At 52.8% G+C, this 24,399-nt stretch overlaps 1 long non-coding RNA gene across 1 annotated transcript; it reads left to right on the forward strand.

Moving 5' to 3' along the window:
- The first annotated feature begins 18,079 nt into the window (after positions 1-18,079).
- Positions 18,080-20,404, forward strand: LOC140710226 (uncharacterized). Its single transcript, XR_012091167.1, has 3 exons — positions 18,080-18,144; positions 19,673-19,729; positions 20,181-20,404. It is a non-coding gene; the product is annotated as an uncharacterized lncRNA (long non-coding RNA).
- Positions 20,405-24,399: the final 3,995 nt, after the last annotated feature.

A 24,399-nucleotide genomic window follows, 5' to 3' on the forward strand; every position in this document is an offset into this window, starting at 1 on the left:
CCAGGCTCTGGGGAAGGCTCTGCTCTCCCAGCTTCTGGCGGCTGCTGGCACCTTTGGGTTCCTTGGCTTAGACACAGCTCCCAATCTCTGCCTCCCCCTTTCCGCAGCTTCTCCCTCGTGTGTGTCAGTCTCTGGGTCCAGCTTCCCCTCTCTGTAAGGACCCCCAGCCCTGTTGGATCAGGGCCCACCCAAACAACCTCATTCTGACTGGATTACCTGTGTAAAGACCCTAACTCCAGATAGAGTCCCATTCTGAGGACCGGGGGTAAGGAGTCCTCCATATCTTTTTTAAGGAGGAAACAGTTCACCCTGGACACTTGTGGCCACACCAAGTCTCAGCAGGAAGCACTGGTGGGCGCGCTCCAGCTTCCTACTGCAGGCTGTGCCAGGGTCGTCCCCTGATGGGGTCATGCCTGTGCTTTCCATCCATGACCCATGCCTGCCTTTCACGAAGTTCTTGGCCTGAAATAAATTAGTTTAATCAGGTACAAAGAGCAGTTGCACTTGAATTTCTGCGAGGATGATTGGTTTCATCCCAGCTCTTCTGCTCTTCATGTTGGTTCGGTCAGTCTGTGTGGGGCGGTCACGGTGACTTGAGGCTTAGAGATTCCCCTCAGCCAGGCACTGCCACAAGATCGGGTCCACAGGCGCGTTTGTTGTACTCTGTTCTTGAGACTCGTAGCTGCTGTTTCGCATCTCATCACAGGCTTGCTGGCTGCCGTCAGTCTGATCTGGGTGTTTGCACAGACCTGGGGCACGAGCAGCCTGATGTGAACATGACCGGGATGGCCGCTCTTGCTGCCTCCGCTCCCCACATACAGGCAGCTGCAGTTGGGCAAAAAGGCAAGAAAAACAGGCACCAAGTGTGGAGAGGAAGAAGGTGAACAAAAAATTTAGAGGTGACACGACTATATGTCTCGGAAGTCCAGATGAACCTACAAACACAACACTGAGCATGGTGCGTGAACTCCGAAAGAGGGTCAGAGGCAAGGCCGGTAGCTGGAGGCATCTGTAGTTCCGTGTACTCGCAACCAACAACCAGGTTAAAAACGTGCCGTCAACAATAGCACAGAGAACACATGCCTAGGTATACACTGAATGTATGAGATCCTTACACTGGAACTGAGAAATCGAAGCCCTCAGCGGAGGCCAACACCATAGTGCTGGTGGGGAAGACTCACTGTTGCTGAAGACAGCAAGTCTGTCCGAACTGAAACAGAAGCGATGCCGGCTCAACCAAATCCCAGCAGGATTTTCCTAGAAACTGACAATCTGATTCCACAAATGTATATAGAAATGCAGAGGACTTAAATAGCCAAGACAGCCTAGCACAGAATGGAGCACTTGACCCTCCCAGATTTCAAGACTTCCTCTGAAGTGACAGCCATCAGGACGGCGTGGTGCAGAGACAGGCGTGGCTGAAGGCCCTGGTGCAGTTCTGTGCCCTATGGGGGAACGTGAGCCTGGAGTCCATCTTCACACTGTACGTAAACATGAACTCGAGGTGGACAGGGACCTGGAAAGCATCAGAGGTCTTCATGACTGGGAGTGGGAAAGGATTTCTAAGGACGTAGAAGGCGCAAATCCTGAAGAAGAATGGATAAATTGGGCCTCAAAGCTACAGCCTTTTGCTCATCAAGATGCCCTTGGAGACAGGTCAGCGTTTAGTTCAAGGTCAGAGTGGAACCTTTGCTTTTTGGCAATCGCCTGTTATGGTCCGTGGTACAGGATGTGGTACGGGATGTGGACGGGACATGATATGGAACATGGTATGGGACGTCGTACAGGAGGCACAGGAGATTTTCTTTAGACTGGCTTATTCGCCACACTTATGAATTCCACAATCTATCATTTAGATTTCATGAACACAGTGGGAAAAAAGTGTCTATTCAATTTTTACTCTATGAAATACATTGTTTCTGAAAAAGTTTAGATACTCATCTATATTTTTTTCTTTATTGTTTTGCTCTATTACTGAGAAAAAATAAAATGGAAAGTAAATTTCTCTTTAGAATGTTAAAAAAGGTATATAAAATAAAAAGGCAAGCCACAGACTTGGAGAAATATTTGCAATATTTATACATGACAAAGGAATAAAGAATTCCACAACTCAGTGATAAAAAGACAATACAATAACAAATGTGCAAGACACTTGAACAGGTGCTTTAGAAAAGATATACAAGTGGGGAATAAGCAACTGAAAAGGTGCTCACCATTACTGGTCATCAGAGAAATGCAAATAGAGACCACAGTGAGACTCCACTGTGTGCCCACCCTCAGGGCTTGAATCTGAAAGACTGCCATCCAGTGGTGGCGTGGTGTGTGACACAGGAAGCCAAATGCATGTGTATCCAGTGCGTGACACAGGAAGCTGAATGCACGTCTACCCGGTGTGTGACACAGTGACGAAGCTGAGTGTGCATCTGTCCTGTGACCAGCAGTTCCACTCCTAAGCATCTACTTGAGAATGAGTTCCTTTGTCCACCAAAAGGTCATATAAGAATGTTCACAGTGGCTGTATTCATTGATGCTTAAGATGGAAGCAGCCCAAATGCCCATCAGCAGGTGAATGGAGAGTCAAATGGAGGCATATTTAGTCAGTGAAACGTCTCCCAGGAATAAAAAGGAACGAACTACTGATATGCTCAGTGATGTAGTTGAATCTCAGAAGAACTACGCTGACTGGAAGAGGCCAGACACAGAAGCCTATGCATTCTGATTCCACCTGATGGAAGTTCACGTGTGGGTAGAAGCAGGGCGTGGGCCTCCGGTGAGGAGACTGTCAGGAAGAGGCGCCAGGGCCCTCTGGGGTGATGAAAATGTTCTGATTCGATCATCATGGGGGTCACACAGGTGCATGCCAATGTGAAATGCTAAGCTGACAGGTAAGATCTATGTATTTCAGCCAATGTAAGGGCACTTCAGTTAAGCACCGGGAAAGGCTTGGGCCCCACCCAGGTGGGTCACCTGGCCCCGCACTAGGGATCTGGCACTAAAGGACTCAGGCATGTAAATGGCCCCGATGGTGGGCTAAGTGCCCGAGAAGTTGTCATCGTTTTTCGAATGCTGCTCTGACTACAGATCTGGTGGTTCTCCAGTCAGTTGCTGGCATTTTCCCTTCTATCAGACGGTGGCTTCCAAATGTAATTTTAGAAAATCTTTTTAATACTAGGTCTACAAATCAATTTCAAGTGTAATTTTATCTAAAAAAGAAAAGTCCAGGTGGATGTGGTGGCTCACACCTGTAATCCCAGCACTTTGAGAGGCCGCGGATCGCCTGAGGTCAGGAGATTGAGACCATCCTGGCCAACATGGTGAAACCCCGTCTCTCCTAAAATATAAAGAATTAGCCGAGCGTGGTGGTGCGCTCCTGTAGTCCCAGCTCCTTGGGAGGCGGAGGCAGGAGAACCACTTGAGCCCAGGAGGTGGAGATTGCAGTGAGCAGAGATCGTGCCACTGCACTCCAGCCTGGGCGACAGAGCGAGACTCTGTCTCAAAAAAAAAAAAAGGTCCACTGAGCCTTCACCTGGGCCTGCCCTCAGGGCACTGCCTGCCCAGGGCCACAGAGGCAGTGGCGTCTGTGCTGCTCTCGGCTTTCATTGGTCGGAGTAGCTTCGGGAACCCATCAGGGCCTCCTGTGTCCTCAGTGCCATGCATACAGCAAGTGCTCAACCAGTGCCTGATCTCAGAATGGTGGTTATGCAATTCGAAAGACCCCAGTCCCTACGCAGCCTTCTGAAGCCCCCTGCCTGGCGGGGCTGGCTATGCGCAGCAGAGCGTTGACACAAAGCCGGACTGGGCACAGTCCCTGTGACGCTGAGCTCACCAGGAAGGTCGAACGGGAGCTTCCCAGGGCACCTTCGAGACTTGCTTGGGAGATAGATCACACTCCTTGTTAGAAACGCAGCTAGCTGCTTGTCAGGCTGTTAAGTCCTAACTGCTAGAATTTCTGGTTTTGAGAAGGATGGGCACGTGTGTATCTGTCTTTTCTCAATGTTCTTACTCACCAAGTGCTATGAGCGCCTCTCAGGCACGGGAGCCTTTCCAGGGGCTGCAGGGGCCGGACCCTGGGGAGCCTCCTGACTGGCGAAGGGGCTGGGTAGAGGCTTGAGATGGAAAAGGCTGCTGGGGAAGGGCACAGGTGGACGGGAGAGCCCTCCAGTGTGAGCAGAAGAGAGGCAGCTTCTCTCTGGGCGCGTCTGAGGAGGATGTTGAGAATCACGTTTCCTGAGCTTATTTAGAAATTAAAAACACAACAAAATACCAGGAACACACTCGTGAGTATGGGACCAGGACAAGCGTCGGGAGGGTGCGGAACTCCTGGAGCTGCTGGGGTGTGGACGGTGGTTCATACCCTTCTGGCAGTTTCTTAAGGGGTTAAACGTGTCTCTGACCGCTGCTCGTGGAGAAATGAACACAGGTGTCCAGCAAAGCCTGTACAAGATTCACAGCAGCTGTATTTTACCCCGCAGCCGAACGCTCCGCGACAGCAGGAACCAGCTGCTTCCACCCGTGCGAGATGCTGGGCAGCGCAGTGATGGGAGTGAGAAAAGGATCCTGGGCGCCTTCGCAGATGGGATGGGAGAGGCCTGCCAAGGGCGTGGGGAAACTTGGGTGATGGAGAGTTATCTTGACTGTGATGGTTTCACAAGTGTGTAAAGTGTCGAAACTTTTCACACTGCACACTACAAATATATGCAGGTTACCATACATCAGCTCTCTCTCAATAACGCTGCAAAAATAAATGAATGAAAAACAAAAAGACTGCGTTCCCGTGTGGAGACAGGAACATGGGAAGTGCCAAATGGGAGAAGCAGAGGTGAGGGTGGGGCAGTGGGGAGGGGGAAGGAAGGTACAGGAAAGGGGAAGGAGGGTGCAGGGAGGAGGGGGGGGTTACAGGGAGGAGGGATGGGTGAAAGCGGGGGGAGGGGAGCAGGGGGTACAGGAAGAAGAGGGTGCAGGGAGGAGGGGAAAAGGCATAGCAAGGGGAGGCGGGAAGGGAGGGGATGGAGGAAGGGAGGAGGGAGAAAGGGAGGGGAGGGGAAGAGAGGGGAGGTGGGGAAAGGGAGGAGAAGGGGTAAAGGGGAGGAAGGAAGGGAGGGGAGGGGGGAAGGGGTGCAGGGAGGTGACAGGTTTGATGGTGCTGGGGGAGCCACTGCTCCTGACCGTAGGCCAGGTCCAGCACTCTCTGCCGATGCTGGAAGTGGGGTGGGAGGAGGGAGGAGGTCTGGTCCTGGTGGAGGGACCTTTCCCTCTCTAGGCCGCAGGAGTGTGGTAGGGAGGGGATAGGAAGGGGATGGGGAGCAGGGGGAGGGAGGGAGAGATGTACAATATTGTTTCCCCAACAAGCATCCTAGGATCCTAGGAACTGGAGCTTGCTGGGCTGCCAGAGTCCCCCGAATTCTCCTGCAGGGCCTTCCACTCTGTGCTGCTCTTCGCCTGTGTCCTCTCAAATGCCACCAGCTCCAGGAAGCCCTCCACCTGTGTCTTGAGTACTCCCCTCACCAGCAGCCCTCTGGGTAACTCCGGACTTCACTTCTTGGCCACACTGGAGCCCTGGTGGTCCCTGGGCCACCTCAGAAGCTTATGAGAAACGCTATGTGATGACTGAGGGGGCCCTGTGTCTCCTGGCACAGCGCCGTGCACGGGCACATGGGGTCAGCAGAACCCATTCTGCCCGCTTGGGGTGGACCCAGGGGGTGGGTCATGTGGCCTGGTGTGTCATGGGCACTGACACAGGCTGAGGGATGCCCGTGACCCCAGCCTGGCCAGTCCCGTCTCACCCAGACATGTTGCAGGAATTCCACAGAAGGACACTTCATGTTTGGGGACTGGCAGGACGTCAGCTCAGTGGCCCAAGGACCGCCACCTTGGCCACTGCAGGGCAGAGTGTGGCTGAGACCAACACAGAGGCCAAGTGAAGAGCCAGCCTTGAGGGCATTCCCGGAGGGCCTAGATCCATCTGTCCCTGAAGACTGGCACTGAGATCCAGCTGTCCCTGAAGACTGGCACTGAGATCCAGCTGTCCCTGAAGACTAGCACTGGGATCCAGCTGTGCCTGAAGACTGGCACTGGGTCTGTTTTCATGGTTGGGGGCAGGTGGCCATAAGAATGCCACACACTCATTCCAGGCTGAGGTGGACCCAGCCAGCCATGAGAATGAGTTCCTAGGAGCTGAGGATGGAGGGGGAGCCCGACATTGCAAGCCAGGCGCTGGAAAGCCGACCCACCCAGTCCTTGCTGCCGCCCTCTTCCTTGGTGTCCAGGACCCTCGCCAGAGAGACTGGGGAGCGCTCCCGCTAGAGGGGATGTCGGAGCCTTGTGGACACTCGGGTACGTGGGAAGGCGCTGAGACTCCTGGGAGGCTTGAGGGTGGCTGGATTGGGGCCACATCCCGGGACTGAGGCCCGCCCCTCCTGAGGGCCCCAGAGGGAAGGGGTCCCCGCACCCCCTCCTCAGAGCACCACTTGCTGCGTTCGGGAAGGGGCTGTTCCAGGCCTCCCTGTTCCTCCACGAAGAGTTGGGCTCCGGCCCTCCTGCGGACGCAGACGGCCCTTTGCCCTGTGAGCCTCAGTTTCCTCATCTCTGAAATGGGGACAGTGGCAGCACCGCTCAGCTCCCAGGTGGCCGAGAGTTGACCTCAGAGCACTCGCCCCCACCTGGCCGCAGAGACGGGAACAGAAAACACGCGGCCGCCCCGCGGCCCATGGAGGGGCGGGGCCAGAGGGCTGGGGGCGGGGCTGGGGGCAGGGCCGAGGCGGCAGGTTGCAGCGCGAGTTCGCGGCGGGCTGGGGCGGACACAGGCTGTGCCTTGTGGGAGCCAAGGAGGAGCCAGGCGCAGGGGTCCAGGGAGGAGAGCAGGCTCCACTCCATGGGTAAGGCCCGGGGCGGGGCACCTGGGCTTGGGATGCCGGGTGCACGGTGGGGGGCAGTTGGGAAGCACGGTGGGGGGCAGTAGGAAAGGACGCGGGGGCGGCTGGGGGCCCAGGAGGCTGGGGAGGCGGAGGTGGGGTCGGGGTGGAGGGTGCCGGGGACTGGAGGCCCCGCGCGCCCTGCATGCTTCGTGGGGGACACATCCGCCTCCTCCCACCCTGCCTGCGTCTGTCCACACCTCCCCAGGCAGACGCCTGGCCCATACCCCCGGGTTTAGAGCCCAGAGCAGTCGCAGTCACCCAAGCTGACTCGCGGGAGGGCTGCCGATGTGCCAGGCCGTGCGGGGAGGGCAGGGGTCACAAACCTGTTACAGTCCCTGCACGTCGGGTGGCTGCCGGTGGAACTCCTGAGACAGCACCAGACGTTGGAACCCAAGAGGCATTGGGCACCACCACCCCCAGGTAGAAGAAAAAAGGAAAAAGGGGCCCAGAAGGAAGCAGGCCTGAGAACCCCATGAAGGCTCATCTCCGGGGAGTAAAAGACTCAGGGACCTCCCGCCTTCCCGGACCTCAGGGCATCCAGGGTCCTGCAGTTGCCTGGGGTGGTGACACCCGGAACGGTGTGCGGGCAGGGCAGGGCAGGGCAGGCGGAGCCAGCATCGACCGCATCTCTAGGGGATCTTGCTTATCAGAGAGGAGACTCTTCCCAGAAAGCAAAACAGGCGGGGACACCCTAGATTGGTCAGCAGCTCCCAGGAGAAGGGACTGCAGGGACAGACTCGGGGCTTCCTGGTAGCCAGGTGGGTGGGAGACTGGCTCAGCCTCCACCACAGCAGCTTAAAGCACAGCCACCAGTGCCTGAGAAAGGACCCCTGCCCTTCCTAAAGCCGAGGCTCTGTGGGGGTGAGGTGGAGCCGGACCCATCTTGATTCTTCTCCAGCCGTGACTTGAAGTTTCTCAGCTCAGTTTAAAACAAAACAAAACAAAACAAAAAACAACAACAAAAACTTGGCCTATTGCGGTAGATCATGCCTGTAATCCCAGCACTTGGGGAAGCTGAGGTGGGAGGATCGCTCGAGCCTGGCCATTTGAGACAAGTCTGGGCAATAAGGCAAGATCCTGTCTATATAAAAAATACAAAAATTTTTGTGCGTGCCTACAGTCCTAGCTACTCAGGAGGCTGAGGTGGGATCACCCGAGCCCAGGAATTCAAGGTTGCAGTGAGCTGTGATCATGCCACTGTACTCCAGCCTAGGTGGACCCTGTCCAGGACGTAGGGTCTTGAGAGCAAGACCCTGTCTCCAAACAAACAAACAAACAAACAAAACCACCCCAAACAAACTCAATGTGGAATTTTATGGGGATTGCATTGAATCTAAAAATTGATTTGGGGAGAACTGACATTTTACATTATTGAATTTTCTAATCCAGGAATATGGCATAACCATTTACTTATGTGTTTAATTTCACTGTGTAGTTTGCAGGTGGAGATCTTTCACATCTCCAGTTAGATTTATTTCTAAATATTTGGATGCTGATATGGTTTGGTTGTGTCCCCACCCAAATCTCATCTCGAATTGTAGCTCCCATAATCAGCTTGTGTTGTGGGAGGGACCTGGTGGGAGGTACCTTATCATGGGGGTGGGTTTTTCCCGTGCTGTTCTTGTGATAGTGAATAAGTCTCACGAGATCTGATGATTTTATAAAGGGCAGTTTCCCTGCACACACTCTCTTGCCTGCCACCATGTAGGACATGACTTTGCTTCTCCTCCACCTTCCAGCATGATTGTGAGGCGTCTTCAGCCAAGTGGAACTGTGAGTCCATTAAACCTCTTTTTCTTCATAAATTACCCATCTTGGATATTTCTTCATAGCAGTATGAAAATGACTAATACAGATACTGTTGTAAATGGTATATAATTTTAAAATTTGTGTTCTGTTTGTGCTAGTCTACAAGCACTTGATGGATTTTTTTTTGGGGTATATTGACCTTGTCCCCAGTGACCTTATAACTCTACTGCTTAATTCTAACAGGTTGTTTATCTATTCTTGAGGCATTCCTCTGTATGCAGCTGTGTCATCCATGAACAACCACAGCTTTATTTTTTTCCCTTCCAACCCTTACATCTTTTATTTCTTCTTTCTTTCTGCACAAGCTGAGGCTTCCGGGCCATCGCTGAGAAGAGTGTGGTCCAGGGCCCTTGTCTCCTTTCCATCTCCGGAAGAAGTCTTCCCGTGCCTCAGTAAACTTTCTGATCTTCTTCATGCACGTCGTGCACCTGGCTGGGTGGGCTCTCCTGAGGCAAGTCCCTGTGTACTGTCCTGACGCATGTTGTTCCCTGGGCACGGAGGGGCTCAGCCAAAGCCTCCTTTAGCCCAGCCCCCAGTTGCTCCCCTCTCACTCTGTCGTCCAGGCTGGAGTGCAATGGTGCGCGATCTTGGCTCACTGTAACCTCCGCCTCCTGGGTTCAAACGATTCTCATGCCTCAGCCTCCTGAGTAGCTGGGATCACAGGCATGTGCCACCACGCTCAGTTAATTTTTAGTAAAGACAGGATTTCGCCATGTTAGCCAGGCTGGTCTTGAACTCCTGACCTCAGGTGATCCACCTGCCTTGGCCTCCCAAAGTGCTGGGATTATAGGCGTGAGCCACCGCACCCAGCCAATTTAAAATTCTTTACCCAATGAAAAAATTTTTTTCTTTAGAAAAGAATGAAATTAGTTTTTCAGAAACACAAAAATTGGAAGAGTTCATCGCCATCAGACGCGTCCCCCGGAAATGTTAAAGTGATGTCCCATGGTTACCAGGTAGAAAGTCTTGACTGTGGGTTATCCAGGTTCTTGGTGTGTTGAACAAAGAATTGAACAAAATGCACAACCAAAGCAACAAAAGAATGAAGCAATGAAAGACAAGCAATGAAAGAACGGGGTAACGAAAGCACAGATTTTTATTTATTTATTTTAAAATTTTTACTGGAAGGCCATGCATTGCCTTCATTTATTGTATTTCAAATCACTGTACATTTACTTTTGTGAAAACACTGCCTGCATTTTCTGCTACAAAAAAAACAAAAAACAAAAAACAAAACAAAAAAAACAAAAAACCCTAAAAGTTGTTTCAGGAACGTGTAGAACTAGCCAACTTAAATAGCGAAAGAGTGCGTCATGATTACTGCTGCACTGCAGTCATTTCTGCAATTCCCATTTCTTAAATAACTATCTTGTCTGATAACACAATATATGGAGCAATTATAAAAAGCAGACACATCTATTTCTAAAGTCTTACTGAGAATGGCCTTTTGGCCCCGGATAACCAATCATACGTGCGGCTGCAGTGGCAGGTCATGCATGTTCCTGTTTGTTCTTAGCATTGTGCATATTTGGAACATGATTTCTGTTTTGCTGAGTCGAAAGCACAGCTACATTGAGGTGGAAGTACGTTCCGCAGAGTGGGAGTGGGCTCGAGCAAGTGGCTCAAGACACCATCCCCCCCTTGCAATGCTCCCCAGGGTTTTTGTAAAGCAAAAATATTTGGTAACACCCCTAGGCGCCCTTTAGAGGCCTCCCATTGGTTACACCCTATGAAGGATTGATCTGCGGCCAATCAGAGGCTGACGTGGAGGCTTCTGTCTTGTCATAGCAGGGGTGGGATGCGGCCTGTGTGCTGCCCAGTCTTGCCTGGAACTGGCGGAGCCTGCTGCTCTTTTGCTTCTGCCTTAACCCTTCGTTACCCTAATTCCCTATTCTCTTGCCTCAACATCCTCAACATGTTAAGTAAGGTTAAAGTAAACTCTGTAAGCAGAAGGAAAGTTGTATCAAATGGACACAACAGTAAAGAAATAGCACCAGAATGGCAACTGTGTAGCCAAATATAGAGAAGAACATTCCTGTGAGACAAGGGATTGGAACAGACTTCCCCAAAGAAGTACAGACGGCAAATGAGCACACACACAGATGCTCAGCACCATTCATCATCAAGGAAACACAACTTCAAAGCACAGTGGGACAGTGCTGTGCACCTCCTGGAAGGACTGAGCACCCCCAGGAAGGACTGAGCACCTCCTGGAAGGACTGAGCACCTCCTAGAAGGACTGAACATCCCTGGAAGACTAAGCACCTCCTGGAAGGACTGAGCACCCCCTGGAAGGACTGAGCACCTCCTGGAAGGACTGAGCATCCCCAGGAAGGACTGAACACCCCTGGAAGACTGAGCACCTCCTGGAAGGACTGAGCATCCCCAGGAAGGACTGAACACCCCTGGAAGGACTGAACACCCCTGGAAGACTGAGCACCTCCTGGAAGGACTGAGCACCCCCAGGAAGGACTGAGCACCTCCTGGAAGGACTGAGCACCTCCTAGAAGGACTGAACATCCCTGGAAGACTAAGCACCTCCTGGAAGGACTGAGCACCCCCTGGAAGGACTGAGCACCTCCTGGAAGGACTGAGCATCCCCAGGAAGGACTGAATACCCCTAGAAGGACTGAACACCCCTGGAAGGACTGAGCACTTCCTGGAAGGACTGAGCACCCCCAGGAAGGACTGAGCACCCCCTGGAAGGACTGAGCACTTCCTGGAAGGACTGAGCACCCCCTGGAAGGACTGAGCACTTCCTGGAAGGACTGAGCACCCCCGGAAGGACTGAGCACTTCCTGGAAAGAATGAGCACCTCCTGGAAGGACTGAGCACTCCCTAGAAGGACTGAGCACTTCCTGGAAGGACTGAGCACCCCCAGGAAGGACTGAGCACCCCCTGGAAGGACTGAGCACTTCCTGGAAGGACTGAGCACCTCCTGGAAGGACTGAGCACCCCCGGAAGGACTGAGCACTTCCTGGAAAGAATGAGCACCTCCTGGAAGGACTGAGCACTCCCTAGAAGGACTGAGCACTTCCTGGAAGGACTGAGCACCCCCAGGAAGGACTGAGCACCCCCTGGAAGAACTGAGCACTTCCTGGAAGGACTGAGAACCTCCTGGAAGGACTGAGCACCCCCGGAAGGACTGAGAACTTCCTGGAAAGAATGAGCACTTCCTGGAAGGACTGAGCACTCCCTAGAAGGACTGAGCACTTCCTGGAAGGACTGAGCACCCCCAGGAAGGACTGAGCACCCCCTGGAAGGACTGAGCACTTCCTGGAAGGACTGAGCACCTCCTGGAAGGACTGAGCACCCCCGGAAGGACTGAGCACTTCCTGGAAAGAATGAGCACCTCCTGGAAGGACTGAGCACTCCCTAGAAGGACTGAGCACCACCTGGAAGGACTGAGCACCCCCTGGAAGGACTGAACACCCCCTGGAAGGACTGAGCACCCCCTGGAAGGACTGAGTACCTCCTGGAAGGACTGAGCACCCCCTGGAAGGACTGAGTACCTCCTGGAAGGACTGAGCACCCACTGGAAGGACTGAGCACCACCTGGAAAGACTGGAATGTACAGGACAGACCATGCCAGTGCAGGGAAGGATGTGTATTCACTGGAACCCCCACACCCTGCGTGGGGGAATGTAACATGCTACAGACATTTTGGAAATCAGCCTGGCAGTTTCTTGAAAAGTTACACCTGGCTAGGCACGGCGGCTCACGCCTGTCATCCCAGCTCTCTGGGAGGCCGGGCCGGTGGCTCACGAGGTCAGGAGATTGAGACCATTCTGGCTAACACGGTGAAACCCCGTCTCTACTAAAAATACAAAAAATTACCTGGGCGTGGTGGCGGGCGCCTGTAGTCCCAGCTACTTGGGACGCTGAGGCAGGAGAATGGTGTGAACCCGGGAGGCGGAGCTTGCAGTGAGCAGATATTGCACCACTGCACTCCAGCCTGGGCGACAGAGCGAGACTCCGTCTCAAAAAAAAAAAGAAAAGAAAAGAAAAGAAAAGAAGTTATACCTACAGTCACCACGTGATCCAGCAGTTCCACCCCAGCTGGACATCCAGGAGAAGGCCTCTGTCCATGTAAAGAACCTGACTTCGACATTCATAGTGGCTTTATTCGTAATAGCTGTGAATGAGAATGATGCCAAACACCCCTCAACAGGTGAATGGATAAAATAAATTGTAGTACACCCACATAAGGAAAGGTTTTCAGCCAGAAAAACAGAATGAGCTACCCCAGGGTGCAGCAACGATAAATCTCAAAAGCATTATGTTTGGTGATAGAGGCCAGACTCAAAATGCTGCATCCTGGGTGGTTTCATTTATATGAAAGTCAAAACTACAGGGATAGCAAATAGAATACAGGGGTCCAGGGCCAGGGTGGAGGAGGGGACTGACTGTCAAGAGGCCTGGGGAGGGAAAGTTTTGGTGTGTTGGGAATGTTCCTCATAATCATCGTGCTGGTGGTTGCACAACTGTATACATTGGTCAGAACTCATCAAATTATATTTTAAATTGGTGAGTTTTGTTGTATGTAAATTATACCTCAAATAGTTTTGTTGTTGTTGTTATTGTTTTCTGAGACGGGATCTTGCTTTGTCACCCAGGCTGGAGTGCAGATGTATGATCACAGCTCATAGCAGCCTCGGCCTCCTGGGCTCAAGTGATCTGCATGCTTCAACCTCCCGAGTAGCTGGGACCACAGACACTCATCACTACACTAGGATATTTTAAACAATTTTTTTGTTTTAGTAGAGGTGGGGTCTTGCTATGTTTCCCAGGCTGGTCTTGAACTCCTAGGCTCAAGCAATCCCCCTGCCTTGGCCTCCCAAAATGCTGAGGTTACAGGTGTGAGCCACTGTGCCCAGCTCTAGTTTTTATCGTATTTCACTAGCTTTGCACAAGTGGTTTTTGGTTACATGGATGACTTGTATAGTGGTGAAGTCTGAGATTTTAGTGTACCCATCACCCGAGTAGTGTACATTGTACCAAATAGGTAGTTTTTTTTTTTTTTTTTTTTTTTTTTTTTCAGACAGAGTTTTGCTCTTATTGCCCAGGCTGGAGTGCAATGGCACAGTCTGGGCTCACTGCAACCTCCGCCTCCTGGGTTCAAGCGATTCTCCCGCCTCAGCCTACTGAGCAACTGGGATTACAGACATCCACCACAACGGCCGGCTAATTTTGCATTTTTAGTAGAGATGGGTTTCTCCGTGTTGGTCAGGCTCGTGTTGAACTCCTGGCCTCAGGTGATCCGCCTGCCTCGGCCTCCCAAAGTGCTGGGATTACAGGGGTGAGCCACCACACCCGGCCTCCCAGTAGGTAGTTCTTGGTCCCTCATTCCCCTCCATCCCTCCTCCTTTTTGATTCTCCAGTGTTCATTATACCACTCTGCATGCCTTTGCGTACCCACAGCCTAGCTCCCACTTATAAGTGAGAACATACAGTATTTGGTTTTCCATTCCTGAGTTACATCACTTAGAATAATGGTCTACACAGTTCCAGCCAAGTTGCTACAAAATACATTATTTCATTCTTTTTTATGACTGAGTTGTATTTCATGACATATATATGCGTGTATTTCATTATCTTTTTTCTTTTTTTTTTTTTTGAGACAGAGTCTTGCTCTGTCGCCCAGGCTGGAGTGCAGTGGCCGGATCTCAGCTCACTGCAAGCTCCGCCTCCTGGATTTAGGCCATTCTCCTGCCTCAGCCTCCCGAGTAGCTGGGACTACAGGCACCCGCCACCACACCCAGCTAGTTTTTTGTATTTTTTTGGTAGAGACGGGGTTTCACCGTGTTAGCCAGGATGGTCTCAATCTCCTGCCCTTGTGATCCGCCCACCTCGGCCTCCCAAAGTGCTGGGATTACAGGCGTGAGCCACCACGTCCGGCTATCTCACACTTTCTTTATCGGCTCATCAGCTGATGGGCACTTAGGTTGGTTCCATGTCTTTGCAATTGTGAATTGTGCTGTGATAAACACACCTATGCAGGTGTCTTTTGGATGTAGTGACTCTTCCTTTCCTTTGGGTAGATGCTCATTAGAGGGATTGCTGGGTCAAATGGCAAATCTACTTTTAGTTCTTTGAGAAATCTCCACACTGTTTTCGATAGAGGTTGTATTAGTTTACATTCCCACCAGCAGTGTGTAAGCGTTCCCTTTCACCACATCCACACCAACATCTATTGTTTTTTGAGTTTTTAATGAGGCAGACATTTAAAAATAAATATGCATCCATTCACTCTAAGAAAAGTAACAGGCAAGGCAAGGGTTAGAAAGAAAAGAACAAATTTTCCTCTGCCTAGCAGGGGAAAGTGCAGCGAGTTCACTTCAAGGATAGTTACAAGATCACACTGAGTAGCCAAGGCCAAAGGAATGGGCTCCAGACACTCCCACTCCAGAGCAAGGTTGAGGAAAAAAGAAAGACAAATTCTTTTACTGTTACTCCTTTCCCGGGCTTCTTAAGGATGATTATGTTTTACAAATGTCTGTGTTTAGCCAGTTCTTGTTTTTCTTTTGACACAGCTACGAGGTCACTAGCTATGCAAAGCGCCAAGTTATGCTAAGTCAACAGTTACACTATCGATCACGTGACCTGTCACTGTATGATTAACTGCTTTTGTTTTACTCATGTAATTCCGCTTCTAAAAACCCTGCTCAGTCTTTGTTCAATGCTCAGCTTTTTGGATGTGAGTCCACTGAGCCGGTGCGTACCTAAAATAAACAACAATCCTCCTGTACCCCATACTGGTCTCTCCATTCCTCAGTTTACCTCAACATTAATAATAGCCAGTCTGGCTGGGATAAGGTGGTATCTCCTTGTGGTTTTAATTTGCATTTCCCTAATGATTAGTGATGTCGAGCATTTTTCATGTTTCTTGGCCATCTGTATATCTTCTTTTGAGAAACTTCTATTCCTGTCATTTGCCCACTTTTTAATGAGGTTGGTTTTTTTTTCTTGCTGATTTGAGTTCCTTGTAGATTCTGATTATTAGTTGGTTATTAGTTCTTTATCAAGTGTATAGTTTGCAAGCATTTTCTCCCACTCTGTGGGTTGTCTGTTTACTTGAATGATTCTTTCTTTTGCTGTGCAGAAGTTTTTTAGTTTAATTAGGTCCCACTTATTTATATTCGGTTTTGTTGCATTTGCTTTTGGGGTCTTGGTCATAAATTCTTTGCCAAGGCTGATGTCCAGAAGAGCTTTGCCTAGGTTTTCTTCTAGAATTTTTATAGTTTCAGATCTTAGATTTAAGTCTTTAATTCATCTTGAGTTGATTTTTGTGTATGCTGAAAGATAGGTATCCAGTTTCATTCTCCTACATGTGGCTCAGCAGTTTTTCCCAGCACCTGTTGAATACAGTGTCCTTTCCCCAATTTATGGTTTTGTTTGCTTTATCAAAGATCAGTTGGTGGTAAGTATTTGGCTTTATTTCTTGGTTCTCTATTCTGTTCTATTGGTCTATGTATCTGCTTTTATACCAGTACCATGCTGTTTGGAAACTATAGTCCTGTAGTATAGTTGGAAGTCAGGTGATACGATGCCTCCAGATTTGTTCTTTTTGCTTAAGATTGCTTTGCCTATTGAGGCTCTTTTTTGGTTCCAAATGAATTTTAGCATTGTTTTTCTAATTCCGTGAAAAAGGCATGTTGGTATTTTGATAGAAATTGCACTGAATTTGTAGATTGCTTTGAGCAGTTTGGTCATTTTCACAATATTGATTCTTCCAATACATGAGCATGGGATATATTTCCATTTGTGTCATCTGTGATTTCTTTCAGCAGTGTTTGTAGTTCTCCTTGTAGAGATCTTTCACCCCCTTGGGTACATAGATTGTTTTGCAGCTATTATAAAAGGGATTGAGTTCTTGATTTGATTCTCAGCTTGGTCATTGTTGGTGTATAGCAGTGCTACATTGATTTTGTGACCTGAGGCTTTACTGACTTCGTTTATTGAATCTAGGAGTCTTTTGGAGGAGTCTTTAGGGTTTTCTAGGTATAAGATCATACCACTGGCAAACAGATAGTTTGAATTCCTCTTTTCCAATTTGAATGTCCTTTATTTCTTTCTCTTGCCTGATTGCTCTGGCTAATTAATTCAGCTGACAATTTTGCAAAGAAAAGCGGGTGTCAGCCTGGGAAAAGGTGTACAGGAAGACAGCTCAAAGTGAGCACGTCAGATTCAGGGCGAGTAGGTGTGTGTGGAGTAGGGTTTGAGGGCTACCGAGCAGAACTCTCAGATCATAGAGGAAGGACCCGTTCTCCCCCACTGTCGGGGTGGCTGGGCTGGTCATTGTGGGGGACTGGCTCATGGCCCACATGGATGCCCTTCCCTCTGTGAGTTGTGTGTGTGCAGGCGCTCTGCCCTGTGCCACCAGGAGCGTGTCCTTTGTTATTTCACACTCAGCCTGCATGTGGGCGGCAGATGCAGGAGACAAGGAGACACGGGACATGTGGGGGTAAGTTCAGGATGGGCAGGTGGAGAACCCATCTCAGTTGGTGGTAATGGAATGGTTTTAGTGAGTGGAAGTTACAAAGAGGCTTGTTTTGGCTTACCATGGAGCACAAGGGTACCTTGGGGGAACCGAGCTGTCCAAATACAGAAGTAGCTCTTTGCAGGCTGGCTGAGCCAGTGTGTGTTGGGGATGTTGCTGAGAGGATCTTGTCCTGCTGAGGGCTAGATAGGACTCTTGAACGGCCCAAGTCGGGCTTCCCATGGGAGGTCCCGGGGCCCCACAGCATGCAAGACTGAACCTGAAGGGCCCACAGAAGGGCTAGCAGCTAACAGTCAGCATCCCAACTGCGGTGGGGACCCCTTGGCCTCCCTGGGCTCCAGCTCCAGGCCTGGAAGGGCTGAAAAGGTGGACACAGTCACAGCTGACAGGAGGTCTGAGGAGCAGCTTGTAACGAGCTTCGTTGGCTGACAATTTTTTTTTTTTTAAATTAAAAACAATTTTTTTGAAACAGAGTCTCCCAGGCTGGAGTGCAGTAGCACGATCTTGACTCGCTGCAAACTCTGCCTTCTGGGTTCAAGCAATTCTCCTGCCTCAGCCTCCTGAGTACCTGGGATTAAAGGCACGTGTCACCACCTGGCTGATTTTTGTATTTTTGGTAGAGACGGGGTTTCGCCACGATGGCCAGGCTGGTCTCGAACTCCTGACCTCGGGTGATCCTCCCACCTCGGCCTCCCAAAGTGCTGGGATTACAGGCATGAGCCACTACGCCCAGCTGGCTGACAGTTTTATGTTACCAGGAGTGCAGCTGCTTGTCAGGGCAGGTCTGTGGTTGGGCTACGGTTTATTAATGAGATTGCAAATCATGCGTCTCTCCTGCGTGTGCCCACTCTCCCTGCAGGCCTGCGTGGCACTCGGTAAGCAGCGGACTCAGGGAGAGCATCCTGGATGGTCACCGTGCAGGTGAGACGAGGAGGACACTTGGAACCAGGCATTGGATGTGAGCTCTGCCCCCATGGGAGGGGGACGGGAGGACGCTGGGCACCTGGGGGACCTGTGGGCCAGCTGGCCCTGGGCTTGTGCTCGGGGAGTGAATGGTGGATTCTGACCCCCATGCACCCCTGCAGGCCCCTGGAATCACTGGCCTCATCCTTCACCCCTGCCAGCCACACTTGCCCTGTGCCTCTGAAGCTCCCTCACTAACGGGGTGGAGTCTGATTTCCTGCCGCTTGACTGTGGGCTCAGCCATGTGATTTGCTTTGGCCGAGGGGATGTTCACAGGGCATGTGGTACCCTGAATGGAGAGCTGCATTGACCAGGCTGCTGTCCTGTGTTGCTGCCATCAGTGAGAGTGGCTAGCCTGCTGGTCAGGAGGAGGATGAGGGAGTAGGGGGCAGAGCTCAGTTGCCCCCACAGCCTGACTTGGACCAGCCAACCAAATGCCGACTCTGCTGCTGAGATCGTGTTTGTGTTTGTTCCTCAGCAAGAACTAGCTCATACATGGTCCCAGAAACAGAAAAGGAAGCCCAGGGGTAGCGAAGTGACACTCCCGAGGCTCCACAGCCTCTCCTACTGGGAGCCGTGTAAGAAATGAACCCCCCAAACCCTCCATCCTGGCAGCTGAGGGATGAAGGAGAGACCCAGTCCTCCCGTTGTCCACTTCTCAATGTCTAGTTGGGACCCCTACAATATCTTGATTTTTTAATGTTGACAATTGTGGTCAGCTGAAAAATCCCCCCCACCCCCACCGCCCCAGGAGAAAAAGAACCCGTGAAGGTGACCTGATCTGGAAATAGTCTCTGCAGATGTGATTGAGTTAGAGGTCTCAAGATGAGATCTTTCTGGACTAGTCATAGACCCAAAATCCAATGGGAAGTGTCCATATATAAGAGGGAGACGGAGGGAGGTTACCCTGAGAAGATGAAGTGAAGATGGAGGCAGAGACAGGAGTGATGTGGCCATGAGCCAAGGAACTGGAGGCTGGAAGAGGCAGTGAGGGCTCGTCCCCTAGGTCCCCTGGAGGGAGCTCAGCCCTGCTGACCCCTTGATTCGGCCCAGGGATACCGATCTCAGACTTTTGACCTCCAGGACTGGGAGAGCATAAATGTCTTTGCTTTAAGCCACCCGGTTTGTGGGACTTTGTTGCCCCAGGAAACAAATACAACAGTATATTCCACACTGTAAAGTGTGCTATGCCAGGCGGACCGTGCCTGAGGCTGGGCCGGCCTGTGGTCTGCAGCATTGACCCCTTCTGATCCCGCAAGGGAGCCCCTGCCTGCCCCAGGCCAGGGTCTCAGTGCATCCGGCTCAGTCTCTGCCGAGGCTACAGACCCTCCCTCTTGCGCCTCCGTGTGCTTGAGATGAAGAGCCGGCGCTGTGTCCTCAGGCCGCTGAGGGGTAGTCCTTGGGTGGCTGGCCACGGTCTTGGGGGCAGGAACAGCACAGGGGGCTGAGCAGGGATTTCAGGTGCTGTCCCTGCCTGGTCCTCCAGCTGGCCCAGCTGACTCCTCCTGCCCGGCTCAGCGACGAGGGGCCCAGCAGCAGAGAGGTGAGTACCTTGGACAGCGTCCTGTAGCCCACTGTCTGCTGAGGAGGGCTGTGTGTGTGTGTGTGTGTGTTCACGTGTGCATGTGCATGCGTGTGTACATGTGTGAGTGAGTGGGGGGGTGCAGGGTCCCGCAGCCAGCTGAGCCATGCCTCTTTCGTCTGCCCTGCGGGTGGGTCTGTCAATACTTGGCTGAGTGGCCAGTGCCATGGACGAGCGGCTCTGCCCAGCATAGGCTTGTGAACTGACCTCTCTGAATCCTCCTGGAACAGAGGAGTGACGGCGACCCCCATCCTGTGAAATGACCCAAGAGAAGGCCTCTGGGGCTCCCTGGAAAGGGCCCCAAGCTGGATTTTTCGTTTGCCAGGCCCTGGCCTCTAGGCCTGTAAGCCCACGCCTTGAAGCTGGGAGGAGGGTGCTTTGCAGATCACCTGACCACCCCTCCCCGCCACAGGGCCTCACCCTGGGAGTCTGATTCCAAGGAGGGTCCCCCCCACCACGCCGCCAGGACTCCTGTCCCAGGCCTACAGCAGTTGCCTAATTGTGAGTGTAATTAACTACTCGCACCCTCAAAATTAGCAAGTGGCTAATTGTGCCTGTAATTATCAGCTGCACCGTAATTAACCGTGTGAGTGGTTTTTGTTATGCAAGTCACTGTGCTTGTGAATTGTGCCCAAGAAAAAGGAGGGTGGGGGGGCCCAGGGCTGGGGGAGGGGAGAGGGTGGGGGGGAGGGGAGAGGGTGGGAGGGAGGGCCCAGGGCTCAGGGAGGGACGGGGTCACCACTGGGCCCAGCCCTGTGGCCTGCCCTGCCCTGCGGGGAGCTGGGACTGACTGGTTCCTGAGGTGGAGGCTCCTGGGTGGGGCTCAGCGCGGGGCTCAGGTCAGACGCTGCTGCCCAGCAGGGGCCGGAGGGCTGCCTGCTTCTTCGAGCTCAGTTTCCCCAACCTTTGAGCTCAGCCTCCACAGGCCCAGGGTGGATGGCACGGATACTGTGCGGGCTCCACTCTTGATCCATGGCCAGTGTGGACTCAGGCTCTCAGGGCAGGTGGAGTCAGGGGACTGGGCGAGTTGGGGAGCTTCGAGGACCCAAAGTCTGGTGTGGGAGAACCCGTTTGTGTCTGGACTCATGGCCTGGGAGGCTGGGATTCTATAGTGGGGAGGTGAGGCCAGGGCACCAAGGTGATCAGAGGGGCACAGTGGCTTGGGAGAAGTGGGCATAGCAGGGGGCCAGGTGCTGCCGCTGTTCGGGGCTGTGAGCCCACGACCCCCAGCTTGACTGGGACTTGGCAGGAGAATGTCCTCCCTGGGCGGTGCCCACAGCAGACCCACCTTACAGGCACATGCCAGAGCGGGTGCAGATGGATGGTTCGGAGGCTCAGCCTGGGCAGCTGGGGTATTGGGGCAGCCTGGGGGTTCCTGGATAGTTGTCTGCAGTGATGGGCAGTGAGTGGCCTGGCCCAGTCACCCATGGGCAGTCTCTCAATGCACAGACACCGCTGCACTGATCCTACATGGGGCCTGGCTGGTTTGGGACGGAGGCTGTCCTGGCTGGGTCCCCTTCCTCATAGCCAGGCAGGTGCTGGGAGCCGATGCTTGTGCCCTCCAGAGGCCCATAGGGAAGGCGGGTCCTGACCACTGAGGGCCTCCGAGGTCAGGCCCAGGACTGTGGACTTTGTCCCAGTCGTGTTGGGAGACTCAGCGTTCCACACACACGGAAGAGACCTGCGAATGCAGCTCAAGTTCACGTCCAAACTCAGTATGCTCTGGAGGGCCCCTTCCCCCACCCTGCGTCACAGCCCCGAGACGGTGCTCTCTGCGTCCTGGAGGTGTCCTGTTGCTGCATCCTCCAGGGGCGCGGGTGCTGCGTCCTCGCATGGACAGAGTGGAAGGCCAAGGGGGAGCCTTTTTTATCAGAGCACCAACCTCGTGCACGAGGCGGGAGCCCCTGGGACCGGATGGCATCTTATCAAAGGGCAGGAGGGAGAGAGCTGGGACTTTCTGCCCCCCACCCTCCACCATGCGAGGACGCCTGGATGGCACCATCTGTGTGGGGCAGGCCCTCACTCAGCACCAACCCTGTGGTGCCTGGATCCCGGACTCCGACCACCAGACCTGATCCATGTTCCCGTCCGTTGTGACCTAGTCCCGGCACTAGGTGGTTACAGCACCACACATGAGACCGCTGGTTACCGGACATAGTGAGTTGTCCTCCTGGGCTGGTTAGTGTGGATAATAGGCCGGCTTCCTGGGCTGGTTCATGTAGTTAATGGACCAGCTCCCACCTGGTTAGTGTTGATAATGGGCTGGTTTCCTGGGCTGGTTAGTATAGTTAATGGGTTGTTTTTCTGGGCTGGTCAGTGTAGTTAATGGACTAGCTTCCCACCTGGTTAGTGTTGCTAATGGGCTGGTTGATAATGGGCTGATTAGTGTAGTTAATGGGCTGGTTTCCTGGGCTGGTTAGTGTAGTTAATGGGTTTTCTGGGCTGGTTCGTGTAGTTAATGGACCAGCTCCCACCTGGTTAGTGTTGATAATGGGCTGGTTTCCTGGGCTGGTTAGTATAGTTAATGGGTTGTTTTTCTGGGCTGGTCAGTGTAGTTAATGGACTAGCTTCCCACCTGGTTAGTGTTGCTAATGGGCTGGTTGATAATGGGCTGATTAGTGTAGTTAATGGGCTGGTTTCCTGGGCTGGTTAGTGTAGTTAATGGGTTTTCTGGGCTGGTTCGTGTGGTTAATGGACCAGCTCCCACCTGGTTAGTGTTGATAATGGGCTGGTTTCCTGGGCTGGTTAGTATAGTTAATGGGTTGTTTTTCTGGGCTGGTCAGTGTAGTTAATGGACTAGCTTCCCACCTGGTTAGTGTTGATAATGAGCTGGTTGATAATGGGCTGATTAGTGTAGTTAATGGGTTGTTTTTCTGGGCTGGTTAGTGTAGTTAATGGGTTGCTTTTCTAGGCTTGTTAGTGTAGTTAATGGACTAACTTCTCACCTGGTTGGCTTCCTACCAGCGACTTTGAGGCCAGAGCTCTGTGGGGCGAGGGAGACACCTGGGCTGTTCTGCTGGTTCTGTGTCCTGGGAGGCCCCCAGAGCCACAGGGAGGCCTGAGTTCAAACCCCGCTCCAGTGGGCGACTGCCCCTCTCTGACCCTCAGTTTCCTCATCTGTAAAGTGGGGGTGACTATAACCTTTCCATGGTCGGTTCTGTGGGACCCAGAGTAAGGTCCTGGGACAGGTGGCATTGTCTGTGCCTGTCCTCTCCATCCAAGGAGGCTCCCTGGGCATCGTGGATGGGCATGGAGTACCCGTGAGCCTTTGTGTAGGAGCCTGGTCCATGGGGCATTGTGCTGGGGAAGCCTCCGGAGCTCACGTCCCCTCCCCTAGAGAGGACTAGGCCTGGACATGGCCCCCAGAGTCACCCTTTGGGGACTAGTGGTGATGGCCTCAGCTGGAAGGGCCCGGTGAATGCTGGACCACATGCCCGCAGAAGGCCCAGCTCATTGCCAAGGTGAGCTCCACTGAGGGGCACAGCACTGCTGCATGGCCTGTGTCGACCCTGAGGGGCCACTGAGTTGGTGTGCCACTGTATCCTGGCACCCAGGCCTCCAGCAAGGCACCTCCGGTTGCAGTGGTGACCAGCCTTCTGCCGAGCCATCCCAGAAGGCCTGGCCCGGGGACTTGATACTCCTCATGCCCCCTGCCTGGGATAAGGAAAGGGGGAAGCAGGAAGCGTGGAGAGGACAGGAGGCACGGAGGGCAGAGGGCGGGAGAGGCACCGGCAGAGGCCCAGCTGGTCTTACCACTGCAGGAGAGCCTCCACCTGAGGCTGGGGAAGTGAGGGGGGGAGGGAGGGATGCACGCAGCACCTGAGAGCCTCCACGTGAGGCTGGGGAAGCGAGGTGGGGAGGGAGTGGTGCACGCGGCACCTGGCATCCGTGAAAGGGGCTCCGGGGCTTGGTGGTTTTATCTGCTGATGTCGGCTGTGGCTGCGGAGGGTTTGCACCCAAACATGTCAGTGTCCAGAGGCCTATCTCTGTGCATGTGCTGCATGCGTGCTGCCTGTGTTTGCAAGTATGTGAACGAATGTGTGTGCACATGTCCATTGCATGCATGTGCATGTCCATGTGGGTGTGCATGTGTGCTCATGTGTGTGCAAGCATATACATGTGTGCACATGCGCCTCCGTGTGCCGGCACTTCAGCCCATTATACTGTGCCCCCACCACAGGGGGAGGAGTCTACAGGGCTGGGGGCCCTGTGCTTGCCCCTCCAGACACCTCTGGGCACCAGGACCCTGAAACTCCTCAGAAAGTGCCTTGAGCCCCCTCCGTGGCCTGCTCAGGCCTCTTCTGCAGGAACATTTTCACCAGGTCGACCTATCCTGAGGCCCAAGGGATACTGTTTGTGGAGGCTTAGGTGAAGCCGGGACTTGCTGGCTGGGACGTCCACATGCCTACACACAGGCCCCCTGGGGCACTGGGCAAAGCCGGAGGTAGGAAGAGGGAGGTGGGAAGAGAGGAAGGTGGGAAGAGCCACAGGCTCAGGCCAGCTCCTTCCTTGCTGCCACTTATGGCACCAAACTCCACGGAGTCTGAGAATTCCAAATTGGTCCGGGCATTCCATGGAGTCCGGCAGGTGTATATGCCAAGGTAGGAGGGGCATGTGATTTTGCTTGTTAG

The sequence above is a fragment of the Chlorocebus sabaeus genome, chromosome 2 (genome assembly GCF_047675955.1).
Source record: "Chlorocebus sabaeus isolate Y175 chromosome 2, mChlSab1.0.hap1, whole genome shotgun sequence".
Taxonomy (NCBI): Eukaryota; Metazoa; Chordata; class Mammalia; order Primates; family Cercopithecidae; genus Chlorocebus; species Chlorocebus sabaeus.